The following is a 19,696-nucleotide window of genomic DNA, read 5'->3' on the forward strand; positions in this document are numbered from 1 at the left end:
AAACACGAAGTCGATGAGACTTCCCATCATGTAAATGGGAGAAAGCCCGGTTAGTGTGTGATAGGGTCAATCTCTAGCAATATTGAAACTATCTTGTGGAGCCATGAGGTCAACTTTAGACAAAGCATCCGGTGGAATTGTGAATGCAATGGATATGTTGTATAAAAATATCTTGAAAAGTGGTCATGAAATGCCCAATGTTCGCAAACCATCCGTGTAAGTAAGTAAATTTGGTTTTTTTACATGTGGGAATCAAATAGTCTATTTGGATAGCAGCACATGTACTAACGTATATGCAGATTCTGTCCAATTGAACGCAATTAAATTTACAATCAAAATTAAATTTACAATCAACAATGTTGAGAGTAGGTTTTTTATGTAATTACTGTGGGCTGCGTGGAGCAGTTGGGTGTGATTTGCATCGTTAAATGAGCAAATATCATTAGACCCACTTCTCTACCTTACCTCTGCATCAATGTTTATCATTGTTAATTCCCAGAACATCTGCAAGTGAGTCGATTGAAGCGATGTGCTCGCATATCCATGTGTTGCTGCTTAAACAGGTATTTGCATCTCTGGTTAAGCAAATACTTGGGATATGCAAATGCCTATGCAGGGATGCTTAAACTCCTCACTTGGCGGTTAAACTGATGTTTAAAGCACAATATGTTTTGTTTAGTCAGCACCTTGCTTCACTGGAATTAACAGTGGTAGACATTGATGCAGAGCTAAGTGGGTTTTGGGAGAAAGAAAAAAGAAAGAAAGAAATTATTTTAACGTTACGTTGTTAAAGATAGTTTATAGGACAGATTGTTTCTTCATCTGCTTGAAGTGTAGATTTTATAGCCTGTGCTCTTCTCTGCTTTATTTAAATTTTGATCTTTCACTGGAATCACTATCAAATTTTATAAATGGATCTCCACAAATTCATAACCTGATAAAAAAATATCTGGTAGGTTATTAACTTACTCCATGATGTTAGACCAGCAATATCCACATTAGGAGATTTGTCTTTACACCAAAATTTGTATATCCACATTACTTAAGAGGTTTGTCTTTACACCAAAATTTTTAGGTGTTGGTAAACTTTCCAAATTGGTAATTAAGATTTCTAAGGTGGAAATTACGGATTCTATAAAGGTGGAGTGATTCTTCCAACACTTTGTCAAATACAGTTCGGGAATCAAACCAAGATCCAGATTCTCATACCATAAAAAAATTATTGTTAAATCAAAACCAACATGTATTAGTAAACTTTCCAAAATTATAATTAAAATCCCCCATAATAAAAATTACAAATTCCGTAAAAATATGATCAAATATATATTTAATCATGAAACTCATAATATATATACCTTATTGTAATTGCTTTACTATATGCTTTACTAATAATATTATGTATCACAAAATCCATTGCTACATAATTAAATGCTATGTAGCAATCTATAAATTGAGTATGAAATAATTATATAAACACTTGGAATTTCAAATTTACCAAGTGACTTTGAGGACAGTTATTTATTTTTCATGAAAATTCACGAATATTAACCGTCATAAATTGTTCCAAGTTACTAGTTTGGTGTGTGAAAAAGAAATAATTCTATATGTATTTTCAGCAGGTTTGGAATTTTAAATTTAACTTACATGTTAAGTGACATTTTGAAAATAGCTATTTATTTTGCATATTTACTTTTTATTTAAATCCATAAATATTTATTTTTACGCAAATTCATAAATATTTATTTTACATACCTACTTTTTATGTAAATTTATAAATATTTACTTTTTACACAAATTCATAAATATTAACCATCATAATTTGCTTATAGCTTTTTTTAAAATTCATAAATATTTACATTTTACGCAAATTCATAAATATTTATTTTACATACCTACTTTTTATGTAAATTCATAAATATTTACCTTTTACACAACTTCATAAATATTAACCATCATAGTTTGTTTTTTTTGTTTTTGATCGTACAATTTGTATAACTTTAAAAACAGTTTGAAAAATACATTTTTTTTTTTACGTACAATTTAAATGTATTTTGTTTTTTTGACAATACAATTTTCTATAACTTTAAAAACAATTTAAAAAATACATTCATAATCTTAATGCACAAATTTTATGACACAAACCATAGTTGATATAATTTGGGAAAATAAGTAGATCTCTTACTTATTCAAACGAAAATTTCAATAGCATGGCTTGGACTATTAAAGAAAATAGAATTTTGAGAGAGTATATTCATATTCATGGAGATGGCAGTTGTTTGTGATAAAGTTAATATTTATTATTTAATTTATAGTTTTATTTATTATATCGATTTTAAAATTTTAGTGGATGTTTTCTTTTATACATATTTTGCACATAAGTATATATATGGAAATGAACATATAGTTATATTTGATTTTTAGAGTTCAAACATTATGGAAAGAGTTGTAAGTTATATTGCGAAAATAAACTTTTTTCCAATATCAAATAACCAAATTCATAGTTTTTATTTTATTATAAGATTCTTTAAGTCAGAAAAATCAGAAAATATGGTTTAGGGTTAAACCATTCATATCAATGAAAATCAGAAAATATGGTGTAGGGTTAGATCATTCATGTTGATATTATAAGGAATCTAGTGATATGGATCCATATTAGCTAGATCTTTCTTTACATCTTTTATTCAAAAAAAATTATTTATGAAAATGTTTTAAATTAAAAGTAACAATTGCCATAAATTATCACCATAATGTGCACATGGCTTCATTGTTGATCTAATTCTGAAAAAATAGAATTTCTATAAATAAAAACAATGCAAATATATCTTCTAATGATAGGCTCCATGCATCTTACAACTTTTCTAATAAATATCCATGGTAACTACTTTTGATTATATATATATATATATGATAAACTCTAAATAAAAGAAATAAAACTTGTAAATAATAAGTTTATTGAGGGCTTGGAGTATGTCATAAAATTGTTTTTGCTTGGCTAGGAGTTTGTCTTTTTAGGACATAAGTTAACAGCCCAAGACCCAAAGGCATTTCGCAGGAATGAAAGCCTTTCCCCTTACTAAACACTAGCAAGGGTGGTGTGGTTTTCCTTGAATAACATAGATGAGTCAACCTGCATACACTAATAGTAGCCAATGATAATTGTCCTATTGGTAGTTTGAAAACTAAGTTATGATAGATTTTACCACTTTTTAAATAAAAAAGATCCCCTTACCTCTGTAATTGAATAACACTTTAGTTAGATCCAAAGCTAGTATTGTTGAAAAGGTGCTCAATACTAACTTGGTCACCATCACATTGAAAGGCTTAGTGCAAGATTATCAAATTTTTATTTCAAGTCTTTCAACTAGAGTAAAGCCCCCTACATTTGATGAATTGACTGGGATTCTTCTCCAAGAGGAAGAGAGGATGAAGAACTTTGATTTGGGCTCTGTTCAGATTTGGCAATGGTAGCCAAGGGTAAACAACCATTCAGAGGTAAACCATGGGACAGAAACAAAGGAGGCGTGTTTCAAGCAAAACAGAAAGGTATGGCTCAATCTAAATTTCCAACTCATGATAACACAAATGATGATTACCATTATTGTGGCAAACCTGGGAATCGCTCTAAAGACTGTTATAAAACAAAATATAATGAGTCTAAACAAAACTTCGCAGGTTCTACCCCTAGCCCAGTTTTTGCTTAAAACTTGCCTCCTCTGTTTTTGTCCCACAACTTACCTCTGAATGGTTGTTTACCCTTGGCTATCAATGCCAAATATGAAATATTAGAGCCCAAATCAAAGATCTTCGTCCTCTCTTCTTCTTGGACAAGAATCCCTATCAATTCATCAAACGCAGGGGGCTTCTCTCTAACTAAAAGGCTTAAATAAAAATTTGATAATCTTGCACCGTCTTTTAATGTGATGGTGACCAAGTTAGTATTGGACACATTTTCACCAATATCTCCTAACTTATCACTTAGATCTTTGACACTGGAAATGAAATTGCAATCTCTGATGTGAGGAATTATATTGTCCCTTAAGGACATTCATAGCAGCACCTTCGCTTTCAGTTCTCATTTCTCTCAATCTAATATAGCAGCAATAGTGGGTTTGGGCTCATCCCCACTTACAATTACCATAAATGATAACCTTCCAATATTGTTAACAACTTAAATTTCTAGTTAACATTATTTATACCATCAAGCTTAGTGGATTCATTTAGATATACATCAACCAGGGGATTTGACAAAAGACAAAAAAACAAAACTAATTGTCTCTATCTAATAAAATACACTACATCTCAAATAAATACCAAATAATCTTAGATCCAAACACCAAATATAACAATTTTTTTTCCACACACTTTTACCACACCATTAAAGTTTCTATGATCTGAAATAATCATAGATTAAACTGAAGTAGAATTGATTAATGCCATCGGTGAACTGAATGTTAACATAAGGTGCTTTAACCATGAGAACTGATTGAAAAGGTATGAATTGACAAAAGAATTGAAACATAAGAAATATGTAAACATAAGTAATAAGTAGCAAAAACACAGCAATACCAGACAACAAGATTGATTACGGAGTTCGTCCCTGATGGACTACATCTCCAGGTCCGCTTTCAAGATGGGTGTCCGCTTTATTAGGATTGAATTGAGGAGGTCGATTACATAGCAAATTAATTGTGCACGCAGGCACTTCTGGTCACTGTCACAATCAATCTCTCTGAATTAGCTTTCCAACACCTATCATGGTTCCCAATTCCGACTCCCAATGCTCCTGTTACACTGAAAACAAAACTGCCTATATCCTTTAGAATCTGCATACAAACTCTAAAAACCACTCTCCCCCACTCTTCAACAAGCCAAACTGTCTTTATAACCCTCCAGATGCATTTGAGCTCCTTAGCCTGAGTTTAGGAATGCACAAGCTGACTTTTAGGGTTAATTTAGGGTTTTTGGTTAATGATTTAATGTCATTGGGACTTAGGTGTAATTAATTAACAACATTCGAACCAAAAAATCATACAAAACCCACTTTGCAACCTTATTATAGTTTAGGACTGTTAGCGGTTAGCTAACTGGAAGGAGGCACTAACAGCGCATGTGAACAGGTTGATAAACCACGGTTATGGCTCCGACGGTTCCGATGACTGTTTCGACGCTACATTTAACCTGGCGGTTCCGACACTGTGGCAGCTATCTCCACCGCTCATATGACAATGGTTACGGTCACGGTTACGGTTGATATCTCTGCGTGGTCTACACAGCGGTGACTGCTTGGTGTTCACACGCTGTGGTTAGGGACCCGTGGTTTAACTGTTTGGCAATGTTTTATGTGTTTTTTATTACAAAGGTTTGTAATGTATGACCCAAATAGGTTTAGACTTAGGTTAATGCATTTTTAATGGGTTTTAGGTTTTAGGTTTTAGGTCAGGGTTTAGGTGTTAGGTATAATTTTTAATGTGTTAGGGTTTATCGTTAGGTTTAGGACTTGTGTTTAGGGTTTAGTCTTTTAGACTTTTACACTCTTTGTTCTAAAATACGACAAACACATGTTGATGACCAAACCCCGGCGGAACTGACAACAAACACATGTCAACAACCAAGTACAAAACCCATATCCTTCGAACACCATGACAACCATATCAACTATTGACATCACTGTCGAAGCTGAATATACCTGACACTGAATGCTGACGATGAACACTGGCAACGTTGATAAGGCTCAAGACCTCATCGACCATGATCATTTGAAGACCACTTCGACTTTGAACCACTGAAGACTCCACTCATGTTGGACTGACAAGATCCTCCTAGATCAATCCTCTCCACTTGAAATATTTTGGACCACAAAAGTTTGACTAGACAGATAGCAGGTGAGGGTAGATCTCCCTCACTCTCCACCTTGCCTTGATGATGTACCAATACATTCGATCAACAACCTGAAAGTGATGACCCTAATGATGTTGATCATGGCGCATTTTGAATCTGTGAACTGTTTCATCCATCTGCAGTATGCACAACTTGCGAAGATGGTTAAACAACCTGTTATGAACATGGAAATTGACTTCTTTCCATGAAGTACCATGAATTAGTGATTCATAAACATCTTTGAAAACAGTCTCTATAAGATGTTGTTCAATACTATAGGCATGTACTGACAATCTATTTTGCGGAATGACATAAACATTCAAAGGCATTCTTTACATCATACCAGCTATTTGACTTGATATACTTTCCTGATGCTTGATTACTAAGTGAACTTGCTGCAATAAACCCATCAAATTGTAATGTGAAGATTGTTGCAACTTAGTTTGACTTTGAAAGTATTGAAGTGGTTGTTGATTTGTTTGAATCACTGTTTCCTCATTCATTAAATGATGTCTCCATTGATTAACACTTTCCTTTAATGCATAAGTTTCCCTTTTATGTACTAGACAATTTGACATTACTTTAGAAAAGGCTTTGACATGAAAACAAATAGGCTTCCTCTCCAATTGAAAAGAGGCTTCAAAATTGTTTGAAACATGAAATGGTGACACAATACAAGAGAAATGTAACACTGACTTTCCCCAATACTGACTTGCATCCCTATAACTTATAACTCCCAAACTTGGACTGAAATGATACATTCTGACATTAGGAAGAGGAGCTTTGGACATCAATTGTAACTCATGTTGTATTCCCTGCTTATGAGTAAGATGTTTGGGTTCTTTAAGTAGAACTGAAAAAAATTTCTACCTTCTTGATCAAACTATCTTTAAATTGAGACTCACAACTTGAACAAGTATCGTGTCGATTCTTATGTTGTTCTTTTACACACATGAGTACAAATCTCTTATTTGAACTTATTAATCGCTTCATCTGATTATAAACAACTAAATTCAAATGAGTTTTACTTTTATGTGCCCTGACAATAAATTCAACCCCATCTTTCTTAAGGTGATATTTATGCTCTCTCCTATAAAACACTACATCACGATCATAAAGATAAGGACTTCCTAAGACAACTCCACATATGTCTACTGGAACCATGTCTAATTCCACTTCATCAATGTAATTAGTTGTAATGGAAAAGTTTAATCGACACTGCGTTGTGACTTTTATCTGAGTTGAATTATTTAGCCAACCTAATGAGTAAGGTCTTGGGTGATTCCGTGTCTCCAAACCCAAGTTCTTAACTAAATATTCAAATATTAAATTTGCTTTGTGATCCACTGTCAAACATTGTGTCTATATTTGTGTGCTTAGAATTTACCCTTATGTGAAATAGTTCAACTATTTTATCCTCATTTGAAGGATTTATGTTTGATGAAGATGCAGTAGTATTAGAACTTGAACCAGTGTCAGAAGTTTTACCTATCGAAACTATGGCAGTTATCATGCTTTCATCACCTGAATCGGAGCCTAGATCTTGTTGGATTGCTACATTTGCTTTCTTTTCATCCTTCTCCTTAAGGAACTTCTTTGGCTTAAGTTCAGGATGAAGTTTCCAACACCTAGATTCATCATGATTGATTCTCTGGCAATGAGAACAAGTAGGTCTTTCCTTCTGAGTTCTTGATGATTTCTTTCCCTTCGAATTGTTCTTCCTCTTGCTGTCATTGGAATCCTTGATTTCCAACTCCTTGGATGATTGTGGTGAAAACTTGAATGGTCTGCCACCTGATTCAACATGTATGGCTTGAACACACACTTCATCAAAATCATCAATATTAAACATCAATAATTTTTGCTGCAAATATGAATGTAAACTGCCGATGTATTTTAACAAAGTTTCACGTGTATCCAATGAAATATCAAGAGCCAATGCTTTCTTTCTGAACTCCTGAGTAAAATCATAAAAACTCTGCCCTTTACCTTGCCTCAAGTGTTGCCAATCAATAACAACTTGCTGCACGTATCCTAAAGGATAGAATTGTTTCCTAAGAGCTTTTAAAAACATAGACCATGAAGAGATGACTTTACCTTTTCGTTTTACATCTATCAGAGTTTTACTTTCCCACCAGATTAAAGTTTTTGCCCCCATTTTAAGTGTAGTTAACTGAGCTTTTGTTTTATCGTCAAAAATGTTCTGAATATGACAATACACTTCTAACTGCGTAATCCGGTTATCTAACTTTTCAGGATTCATTTCGCCATCATAAATAGGTAACTCAAATTTTACATCAAGTTTCAAAAGAGATGTTTTCTTAGGTTTCTTTTCTGTTTCAGATTCTGAACTGGAAGAAGAAGAAAAAGAAGATGGTGATGGAGATGATGGAGATGATGGAGGTGAAGGAGGTTTATCAGCCTTGCCTTTACCTTTGTCCTTCTTCTATGTCTTTGAAGAATAAGCTGCATCTCTCACGTTCTTATCTTCGTAAAGTTATCTTGACATCTGTTGCATACTCAAGAATGCTTACTGAAAATGTTCCTCGCTCATCTTAGTTTTTGGAATTTCACCTGTATCAGATCCTGTCATGGTCAACTTATGAGCGACTCTTCGCTTTCCAATCTCTGGATCAATCTCCTTAAGGAATCCTTCTCCATGTTGCGACTTAGACCTAGTTAACATTCATTGGCAAAATTCTACAAATGCAACCTCCTCTGATGCCAAATTATATGATCATTTCACTGAAGTAGAATTGATTAATGCCATCAGTGAACTGAATGTTAACTGAAGGTGCTTTAACCATGAGAACTGATTGAAAAGGAATGAATTGAAAACAGAATTGAAACATAAGAAATATGTAAACAGAAGTAATAAGCAGCAAAAACATAGTGATACCAGACAACAAGATTGATTACGAAGTTTGTCCCTGATGGACTATGTCTCTGGGTCCGCTTTCAAGATGGGAATCTGGTTTATTAGGATTGAATTCTAGGAGTTCAATTACACAGAAAATTAACCAAACTGATTGTGCACACAGGCACTTCTAGTCACTGTCACAATAAATCTCTTTGAGTTAGCTTTCCAACACCTGTCACGGTTCCCAATTCTGACTCCTAATGCTCTTGTTACATTGAAAACAAAACTTCCTATATCCTCCAAAATCTGCATACAAACTCTAAAAAACACTCTCCCCCACTCTTCAATGAGCCAAACTATCTTTATAACCCTCCAGATGCATTTGAACTCCTTAGTCTGAGTTTAGGAATGCACAAGCTAACTTTTAGGGTTAATTTAGGGTTTTGGTTAATGATTTAATGCCATTAGGTCTTAGGTGTAATTAATTAACAACATTCGAACCAAAAAATCATACAAAACCCACTTTGCAACCTTATTATAGCCCGAGGACTGTTAGCGGTTAGCTAACCGGCCAGAGGCGCTGACAACGCATGTGAACAGGTTGATAACCCGCGGTTATGGCTCTGGTGGTTCTGTTGATTGCCCCGCCGATTGAGCGGTCAGTTGCACTACGTTCACATGCCAAGGTTTCGATGACTGTTTCAGCGCTACGTTTAACTCGGCGGTTCCGACACCGTGGCGACTATCTCCACCGCTCACATGAAAACGGTTACAGTCACAGTTACGATTGATATCTCCGTGTGGTCTACACGGCGGTGACTGCTCGGTCTTCACACACTACAGTCCCATTGCGGTTATGACCAATGGTTAGGGACCGCGGTTTAACTATTTGGTAATGTTTTATGTGTTGTTTATTACAAAGGTTCGTAATGTATGACCCAAATAGGTTTAGACTTAGGTTAATGCATGGTTTTAGGTTTTAGGTTAGGGTTTAGGTGTTAGGTATAATTTTTAATGTGTTAGGGTTTATCATTAGGTTTAGGACTTATGTTTAGGGTTTAGCCTTTTAGACTTTTACACTCTTTGTTCTAAAAACCTTTTTACAACACATCTTCGTCACAATGTGACATTTGCCAATATCTCATGACAACAAACACATGTCGATGACCAAACCCCGGTGGAACTGACGACAAACACACGTCGACGACCAAACCTCGGTGGAACTGAACACATGTCGACAACCAGGTACAAAACCCATATCCTTCGAACACCATGACAACCATATCAACTATTGACATCATTGTCAAAGCTGAATATACCGAACACTGAACGCTGACGACGAACACTAGCAAAGTTGATAAGGCTCAAGACCTCATCGACCATGATCATTTGAAGACCACTTCAACTTTGAACCAGTGAAGACTCTGCTCATGTTGGACTGACAAGATCCTCCTGGATCATTCAACCAAAAACTCATTTTTCACCAATTCACAAATAAATCCTTTTTTTTTTATAACTTCTTTCACCCATTACACCATACAAATCTAAAATCAACTTTTACCTATCATATATAATAATATTTCTTTTAAATATATAAAAATCACATCAAACACAATCATTAAATTCAACTCAAGATCTTTTTCTTTTCATTGTCAACCAATACTGCAACGATCCAAACGATCCAAATCCTCTCAAAATTCTATAGATCCACATAAAAGAAATAAAAATAAGAGAAACAAAAAGTAGAATAAACCACACAATCTCACAATATGTGAGATCACACTATTACCCAAATGCTTGATCAAACATTACATATATAGAGACTCTTAGACAAATTTTGGACTTTCTAGATCCTAAGAAGTTGGTTCTAATATACTAAAAATAAAAAAACACAGAAAACTTGCTTGCTTGCCTACTCACTCTTTTTCTTTGGACTTATTGTGAGTTCTATGATTCCTCTTGCTCGTCTTGTTGGTAATTTTTATTTTTTTCCTTTTATTAATTTTAAACCTTTTAAAATGAATATAAAAAATTTGAAATTTTATGTTAAAACTCTATAGTTGTTGAATTGAGGCTTCTATGATCCATATCAATTTTATGAGAAATTCTTCTGCGTTAATCACATGAAATTTCATTTGTCAACGTGTTTCGAACCCACCATGTAGTTCATCGTCAGGACAAGTTGAGGAATCAGATCCAGTATGCATGTTAAATACTTAGAGTAGAACATCCAACGACTATAATCCTTGACCAGGCAATAGCTAACTTTGACTAGGAAACGGCTAGTTAGACAGGACCCGGGATATAATTATATTAAATTAAAAATTAAAATAAGTCAATTCAAGGGACTATGAATTTACATAAAATTTTTAATAATTTTATAATTAATTTAATTTTTATTATAAATGTATGTATAAATATATAATAATCAAATTAAATGATTATTAAATTAATAGTTAGTCATACATAAGAGGTATTAACTATTTTATATTTATTCTTAATTTTTATTCCTATAAATATTAAAATAGAATAATTTAAGTATTATATATAATAAAACTATAATATATTAAATTCATAGATTTATTGACTAACGGCTATATTGACTAACAACTAAATTTGACTGGGAAACGACTTGTTAGACAGGTGGTATTAAATTAAAAATTAAAATAGATCAATTAAAGGGATGCATGAATTTACATTAAAGTTTTAATAATTTATTATTATAAATATATAAACAAATATATAAATATTAAATTAAATTAAATGATTATTAAATTAATAGTTAGTTGTACATCAGGGTATTAACTATTATATATTTATTTTAATAATTTAAGTATTATATAGAATAAAACTATAATATACTAAATTCATAGATTTATTTAGTTGTTTAATTAATTGATAGATTGTTTAATTATTTTAATTATAGATTAATAAAAATATTAACTTAGGACGATTCCAAAAGTGATAAATTTTGTTTTTATCAAATAAGTTAAAATTATTAGAATATAAGGATACGGGATAACAAGGGGAAACTAAACCAAGAACAAGCTAAAAAAGGGGAGGGGAGGAAGGAAAGAAAATGACTAGGAAGAGAGGGCTGGGATCCAGCAACTACTGATCTTCCATCTGTCCTCTCTATTGAGATTGTTCGGTCTTTTTTCAATCTCAAGGGCTTCCCTGAATTTGCGGTGATGGAACTATGAAACTTTAGCAATAACACTGGCCTCCTCAATACAAACATGATGTTTGGTATTTTTAAGGGTTTCAATTTCAAGTTTGGTTAGATATATTTGATAAAAAAAACGGGAAAGGGGAATCAGAAAAAATTCGTTTGTTAAAAATTTTGGTTAGATATATTTGATAAAAATATTTCAGGGAAAATATTTTAGGGAAAATTTGTTTGTTAAAAAATCATGTTGTTGTTTGGAAAGCCATTTTATTTTTTATTTTATCTATTTAAAAAAAAAAAATTGTTTTTGTTTTCCTAATCTATTACTAGGATTTATTAGTAAATAAAAACTTATTTATTTAAGTTATTAAGTCAAGCTATTTTTAGCTATTAAAATAGATTTTAAAATGTAAAATTATTTGATATTTCATAATTTTATATAAATTAACATAAAAACAAAATTAGTTTCCAAAAAAATAAAAAATACAAGTTTTTTACACTTCAATAAATTTGATTCCTTTATAAATTCAAAGTTGAGCATAGATACATTTAATTCTTTATAATATTATTTATATTCCATATAAATATATTATATATAAAAATATTTTTATTTTTAATTATATTGACTCTATCTATTGGGTCTTGGATAGACGGTGATTGTTAGCTTCACTCTTATAATAAAACAATTCTAAATCCAAAAATCATAATTAAATAAATCAAATCTTGAGAATTAGGAGTTAGTTCCTCAAATTAGGGGGTTTAGTTAGGATGGGAGATTCTCTCCAACTAGTTCTCTTAGATTAGTGTTTTGTTGAGAAAATATTGGTTCCAGATAGACTCACTATTTTGAGACAAACTTCCTCATGTATTTATTTGTACTATTATCATTCTTTGTATATTATTTGGATTTGATTAATAATGAAAATGTGAGGAATGTTGTAAGGCTAAGGCTTTTTCCGCCCTGTCTGGTTTCTATATTTCTAAATGTTTATTTTATTGAGTTTATGTTATTTGTGTTAATTTTCTACATGTGGTATTGGAGCTTCTCTCTACTATATTGAGCCCAGTGGAAATAAGATATTGTGGCTTGAAGGAGTTCTTTGGTAGCTGTGAGAAGGGGGCGAACTGGCCTACCTCTCGAACTGGCGTTTGAATTCCAACGATTCGTAATCCATTGCCACTTTGTCGTTTGGATTGTTGACATGGAGGGTAATGGTGGTGTTGGGGCCGAATTTCACTTGCATTTGTAGGGGAGTATAGCTGTGCGTTACCACAATTCAATACGTGAACATTCTAAGTAGAAGCTCTCATGCTTACTATCAGTTTCTATATTGGGTTCGTCTAAACCGGGACAATCCCAGATCAGTCCTCTCAATTCTCTATAAATCGAAGTATAGAGATTGTTGAGAAGGTAATCTAGGGCATCAGGGCCCATTAAATCCATCATAAAAACCCACAAAGAGCCAACCATGCTCCTCAGATACCACAACATGAATTCTATCTTCACCAGCCTTACCTTGAACCCAGTGAAGGTTCTCGCTCCCGAATGAATCTGACGATGTGGATCGCCCCTGGAAGATGTTGGAGAAAAGTTAACAATCTAATTATAATGATCGAATGGTAACTAGTCGTGGTTGCGGTGGTTTTGTTCATCTTGCTATCGTCGGGGTTGTTGTTTCAGTTCCCTGTCAACGATTGCAATATATAATTCGCCAAGTTCGAGACTAGCGACATACTGGTTGTGATACACACCCTTATATACTTTTGGCTCCTTGCGTTATTCAATGTCGTCATCTTAATACATATTAATACCAGCTAACTGATGAAGTTTTCTAGTGTTGTGAGCTTATCCCTAGCTCAAAAAGCTTCAGTAGATTGCTAGTAGGACCTGTTGGGTGAATTTCCCCTATCAATTTTAACTGCAGAACTGTGGCTCGATTTTGGGCCTTTGTCCGCGCTTGAACCACCCCATCTTTGTTGTGCATAAAGGCATCATCATAATCCCCCATTGTTGCACGAGAAAACTAGAGAAAAACCCCCGTCCGTCCTTCTGGTTTGTCCAAAATGGCTCTCTTTTTGTCCAGAGCCCCATTCTCCGTAAACTTCTGCGAGGGTTCTTGTTGAGCCACCTTAAAGCCTTGAGCACCAACATAAGCCCACTCCAGTGTATAATCACCATCGTAAAGCCTGTGTAAATCCATTACAAAAGAGAAAACTGTGTGAAGAACCAGCGTTAGGAAGCAGCAACAACGCCAAAGACTCTTCCAAGTTCGCGACAGCATGTGGATCACTGTGAATTTTTGAGCCAACGGATGGATCTGTATAGCACTATGAGGATCTTGATACCACCGTGGAGATCTGCAGTTTGGAGCTAGCAAAGGAAACATGTTTTGGACAGACCATGTCATGGTGACCAGCTTTAAAAGAGCTCAAGTAGATATCCTTGTCTTCCACAGAGGTAATCGCTGTCAGGTTCCGCACATGCAGAATTATCGCTGTCACGTTCTTCCTGTCAGTGGGCGACTGTTGGTCAAAGGTCTTCCAGATGAATTGGGAGGAGAAGTTCAGTTGCGACAGTGCATAGCCCGTCCCTACATCCGTCTCAAATCTGTCTGTCCTGTTGTCCTCTACAAGCGAGACCACAAAGTTCATGGCGTGGGTGCTCCCCACGGCCAGTGCGAGAAGGAGTAGAGCAACACATTTTGTTACTGCCATACTGCAATGAGAACAACATCCAACAAAATCAAATTTAGCACATAAAACAAATATATAAGAGCATGGCTTTATATAGGTTCATGTAAAAAACTTGAGTTTTAGGAGCGATTAAAAAAAATGGGGATGATAAAGTGATATCATAAATTCATATAAGTTTAAAGGGATGATAAAGTAAAGTTTTTGGAGGGATAAGGAGTATTTTTAATTCTTTATGTAATGGAGTAATAAGTGATTTTTTATTTTGGGAGTAATAAGGGTGAAGATTGGGATTCATTTTCTAATAAGGTTGATGTTTTTAAAAAATTTTAGTAAGGTGTGAGTTTTGTCATTTTGGAGCAATAAGGTGAAAGTATTTTGAAATTTGGAGTGATAAGTGAAGATTTTTAAAAGGGAAAGCTCATTGTTGTATTTTGAAGAAAGATTTTTAGCAGAGTGTACTTTTATTTTTTGAAGAGAAGTTGCTTCAAGGGAGTGTGAGCTTGAATTTATCATTGCTTGAGAAGGTGAAGGTTGATGTACTCCCATATTTAAATAAAAAACATATCTTTTTGGTGGTGATTGTATCCTAGATCCGCCCGAAATTGAATAAGGGGATCTTAGGTACACCATGTGTATGTTTGTGATGGCGCATGATTCTTGATATTGTTTTTGTTTTGTGTCTAGTTTTGACACTAACCTTCCTGTGGTATCTTTCTAATATGGTACACACAACAAATTAGCGCATTGCATGCACATAGGTAATTCCATTCAAGCTTATGTAATCACACAAAACTACAAGCAATCAAGAAGCAACAATACATAATCAAGTTGTCAACGACATTTCTACATCAACATCCAATCAAGTTGTCATCTACATCAACAATTTTTGTAGCCATTCAACAACAATTTTTTTGGAAATTGCACTTGCACCATTTCTTTAATAAGCTCAATACAAAACTGTAACTTGCAAATCATAATTTGTAAGTTGGATTGTAATCAAAGTCAAATTAAGTTGAATTGTAAGGGTGCATTCTCGGTTGAAACCGACACCCACGCTTTGAATTGATAGGGAATCAATTAAACCAAGTGAATCCATTGTTTTTTAACTGAGTCATTCAAATCATTGTAAGTGTTTCTCTTGGGTGCATTTTCGATAGTATTCGACACCCTTCTTTTGATCAATCAAGAGTGTAAGTTCAAGCAAGTGCAAATCTCACAACATCAAGTGAGCCTAAAACTGATTCAAACCAAGCATCAAGAGAGTGTGAAAGCAAGCGAGTGTGAGTTCAAACAATCAATTGTTAAAACAAGTTCAAGCGAGCGTGCAACAATCAATCAAACATCAAGCGAGCGAGTTCTACAAATCCAACAAGTATTAAAAGCAAGTGAGTGTGAGTTCCAGCAAGTTCACATGGTGAAAAGCATTCAGTTATTAAATATTCTTAACAATTTGATCCTCTCAACTGCTGAAGACATGGTGCAAATCAGCAAATCAACTCTTGTTGATATTTCAATGAATCTACAACATGCACATGAAATAATTGAGTTTCTTCAACTGGAGTCGCAACTTCAAAGAGATGAGTTGCAACAGAAGCGTGATGTTTCCAAGTCTTTCATCCGTACAAATGAAGATAAAGATGTTGATTCCAAGTCATTGATCCAACCAACTTCAAGTGTCGAAGTGGTCCCTGATCCAGTTCAACTTTCTTCCAAACCAATCATCAAGCCATGGGAAGAAATCCAAAGTAACAGAAATCGATGAGGCTTAGGATATGTCAAAGATGACACCAATCCTAGATTATTCAAGGCCCATTAAGTTTGTCAGTGCATGGTTTCTTGCACAAATCACATCAACTAGTTTTGAGCAAGGTGAAGACAAACAAAAATCCACACAAACTGAAGTTGCAGACAAACAGAAATACACACAAACTGAAGTTGCAGTCAAACCAAACTGCCTTCATTGTCAAAGAATCGGTCATCTGGAAGATCAGTGTTTTGATCTCCATCCTTGTCTCCATTGTGGCAAGACAAATCATTCATCAACACAATGTAGCAAACAACAACAATCAAGCAGATTGAAGATCGATTATTCATGGATTGATCCCTGGAAATGGTCATCCACGGTCAGAAGATTATATAATTTTTACAATCGAATTCACTCACACATATTGCAACCAACCGTAAAAATGAAGATGGTACTCTCGTGCAGTTAACCAGGGAAGTACACTAGTGAAACACTCCTACACCTGAAGAGGGGGAGTTCAGAGTTCAGAAATAATTTGCAGAAGATTGTCTCTCCTTTAAGCTGACAAAGGGGGGAAATGTCAATGAAATTGACAGTGGTTATCAAATTGAAAGTCTCGACAACATCAACGAAGCAGCCAGTGGGCGATCATCATTAACAAATTCGCCAGTGGCCATCATCAACATTTTGTTAGTGGACAAAGGATGTTGATTTCAAGCAAAGGACAGTTGGATCCTTTTGTAGCTTGGCATGTGATGGATTTGTCAAGCGACATTCAGAGATTAATCAGACATGCAGTTGACTCATGGTCTCTTCATATTGCAGTTTCTTCAGCATCCATCTTTGGCAGTTTTTCAGGTAAATGTTTTTTGATGATCAACTTGAGAACTTGGAAGATGGTTCCTTGTTCTTATTTTGGATTTATCATTGGGGGGGGATGTTAGCCTCACTCTCATAATAAAACAATTATAAATCCAAAAATCATAATTAAATAAATCAAATCTTGAGAATTAGGAGCTAGTTCCTCAAACTAGGGAGTTTAGTTAGGATGAGAGATTCTCTCCAACTAGTTCTCCTAGATTAGTGTTTTGTTGAGAAAATATCTCAACCAAATTTGATCAAGATAGACGCACTATCTTGAGACAAACTTCCTCATGTATTTATTTGTACTATTATCATTCTTTGTATATTACATTGGATTTGATTAATAATGAGAATGTGAGGAATGTTGTAAGGTTGAGGCCTTTTCCGCCATGTCTGGTTTCTATATTTCTGAGTGTTTATTTTATTGAGTTTATGTTATGTGTGTTAATTTTCTACAGTGATTGGGTGCTTCGTTAAAAAACTCTTTGGGTGAAGTCACTGGATCGGGCTCTGTTAAAGCACTCCTTGATGTGAAGTCACCGGTTCAATTCCCAGCCCGATAGGGATGATATATTGGACATGATGAAGATGTAGTCCTGCTAAACTTACAAAAAAATAAAATTATTTTAACCCTCATAATATATATAGCTATGTTCATATACAAATGGTATTTTTCTTTAACATATTTTATAATTTAAATTTTCTAATATAATATGCATAGCGTAAATTATATATATTCTATATATTAAATCTTTGTATAATTATTAACTATGAAATTTTGAAATAATATTATATCAATTATTATTTAAATTTCTTTTAATATGTAAAATGTATATTTATTCTTATTCATTTTCTTAATAAAAACAAAATTATACTATAACAAATTAAATTTAATAAATTTATTATTTTTATTATTTTTTGTTTTTTTAATTGAATCAACAATATATTTTATTATTATGTCTTATGAATATATTGATTATAGAACTAACCTTGTTTTTCTTCTTCATATTAATTCTCAAGATTTGTAATAAAAATAAATTTGTAAAATATTAAAATAAAAACTTGGGTTTACATTTTTAGTCAAATTGTTTGGAATATTGTTGTTTGGTTGTGTTTAACTTTCTATGTCAAACCTTTTGTCATGGAATGTTGTTTTAAACCATTATCATGTTTTTATATGGCATATTAGAATACCATTTAACGATTATATAGTTTTAACATAGTGTAATGCCCTCAATAGGTTCCAATATATGATAGAGACTTTATCAATCTTACCAACATACCTGTAATTCAATACTAACAGAGTTCTTATAGTTTCAAACTGGATCATGCACCTTGAACATTTATAATCTTGTATCAAATATTAATTTCTTTGTAGCGTTTTTGAAATTATATTGCTTTCTAGCAACTTTGAATAGTGATAGTACCGCCTAACCTGAAGCCACAATTGTTGGTTGTCATTCCCACCCAATTAACCTCTACACGAAGCTGGAGAGCCAATATGTTGGACCTCAACTCATGGTCTTGGCTTGTCACTTAACTAAGACGACCAATCATTCTCTCTATGGTGTAGATACAGTTAGAGTGTCTCTAGGTTTAGTATTGATTCAATAATTGGCTTGGATTGATGCTTCTGAGAAATCTTAATATAGATTCAATAATTAGCTTGGATTGACGTAAATATTTGACACTCAAATTCCATGGTTTAGTAGTTGGAAGGAAGAAGTTATATAAATAGTTTAAGTAAAATTTCTACTTAGACTATTTAAATTTTTAGACTCAATGAACTAGCAAGTTCCAACCTACCAATAACTAACACTTATGGCAAGTTCAAACCTACCCATGTGTACCACCGAGGATGGATAAGAGAAATTATTTAATCTCTTGAAATTGATTTCCAACCATCTTAAAGTGACTTACATGTTCAATGGGTCAAAAGTGGAATTGATTTAAATTAACTTGTTCTAAAGTGAAAATATTTATAAAGGCAAAGAGGGAATGATAAAACAACCTTGGGGAATTGCAAGCCCTTCTCATCATTAAATATATTTTTCATAAACCAGGAATTTTCTAGAAGCACCTATAATTAACCACTTCTAAAGATATATAGAATTTACATGAGTTTCCTAAAAATATCCTGATTCATGGTTGTTAAAAATAACTTTCTAAATGAGTTGAACTGATAGCTAACTGCCTGACTAGACCAATTAACATAAGAATATTTTTAATGCTTCTACATAATCTCAACTATTACATTCATCAACACTAACAATGCTTAATTGTTGTCTTTGAAACTTGAAAATAATTATTCCCAATGGTTTGGTGAAGATATTTACTAGTTGATCTCTAGATACACAAAATTGAAGTGATATCTTACGATTGTTGACAAGCTTGCAAATGAAGTGATATCAAGTGTCAATGTGCTCGCTTTTTTTGTGAAACACATGATTCCTTGACAATGCAATTGTTAAATTTTTGTCACAAAAGA

This window comes from Pinus tabuliformis, chromosome J (assembly GCF_031772625.1).
Source record: "Pinus tabuliformis cultivar Carrire ecotype Pingquan chromosome J, CPIR1, whole genome shotgun sequence".
In the NCBI taxonomy this organism is placed as follows: domain Eukaryota; kingdom Viridiplantae; phylum Streptophyta; class Pinopsida; order Pinales; family Pinaceae; genus Pinus; species Pinus tabuliformis.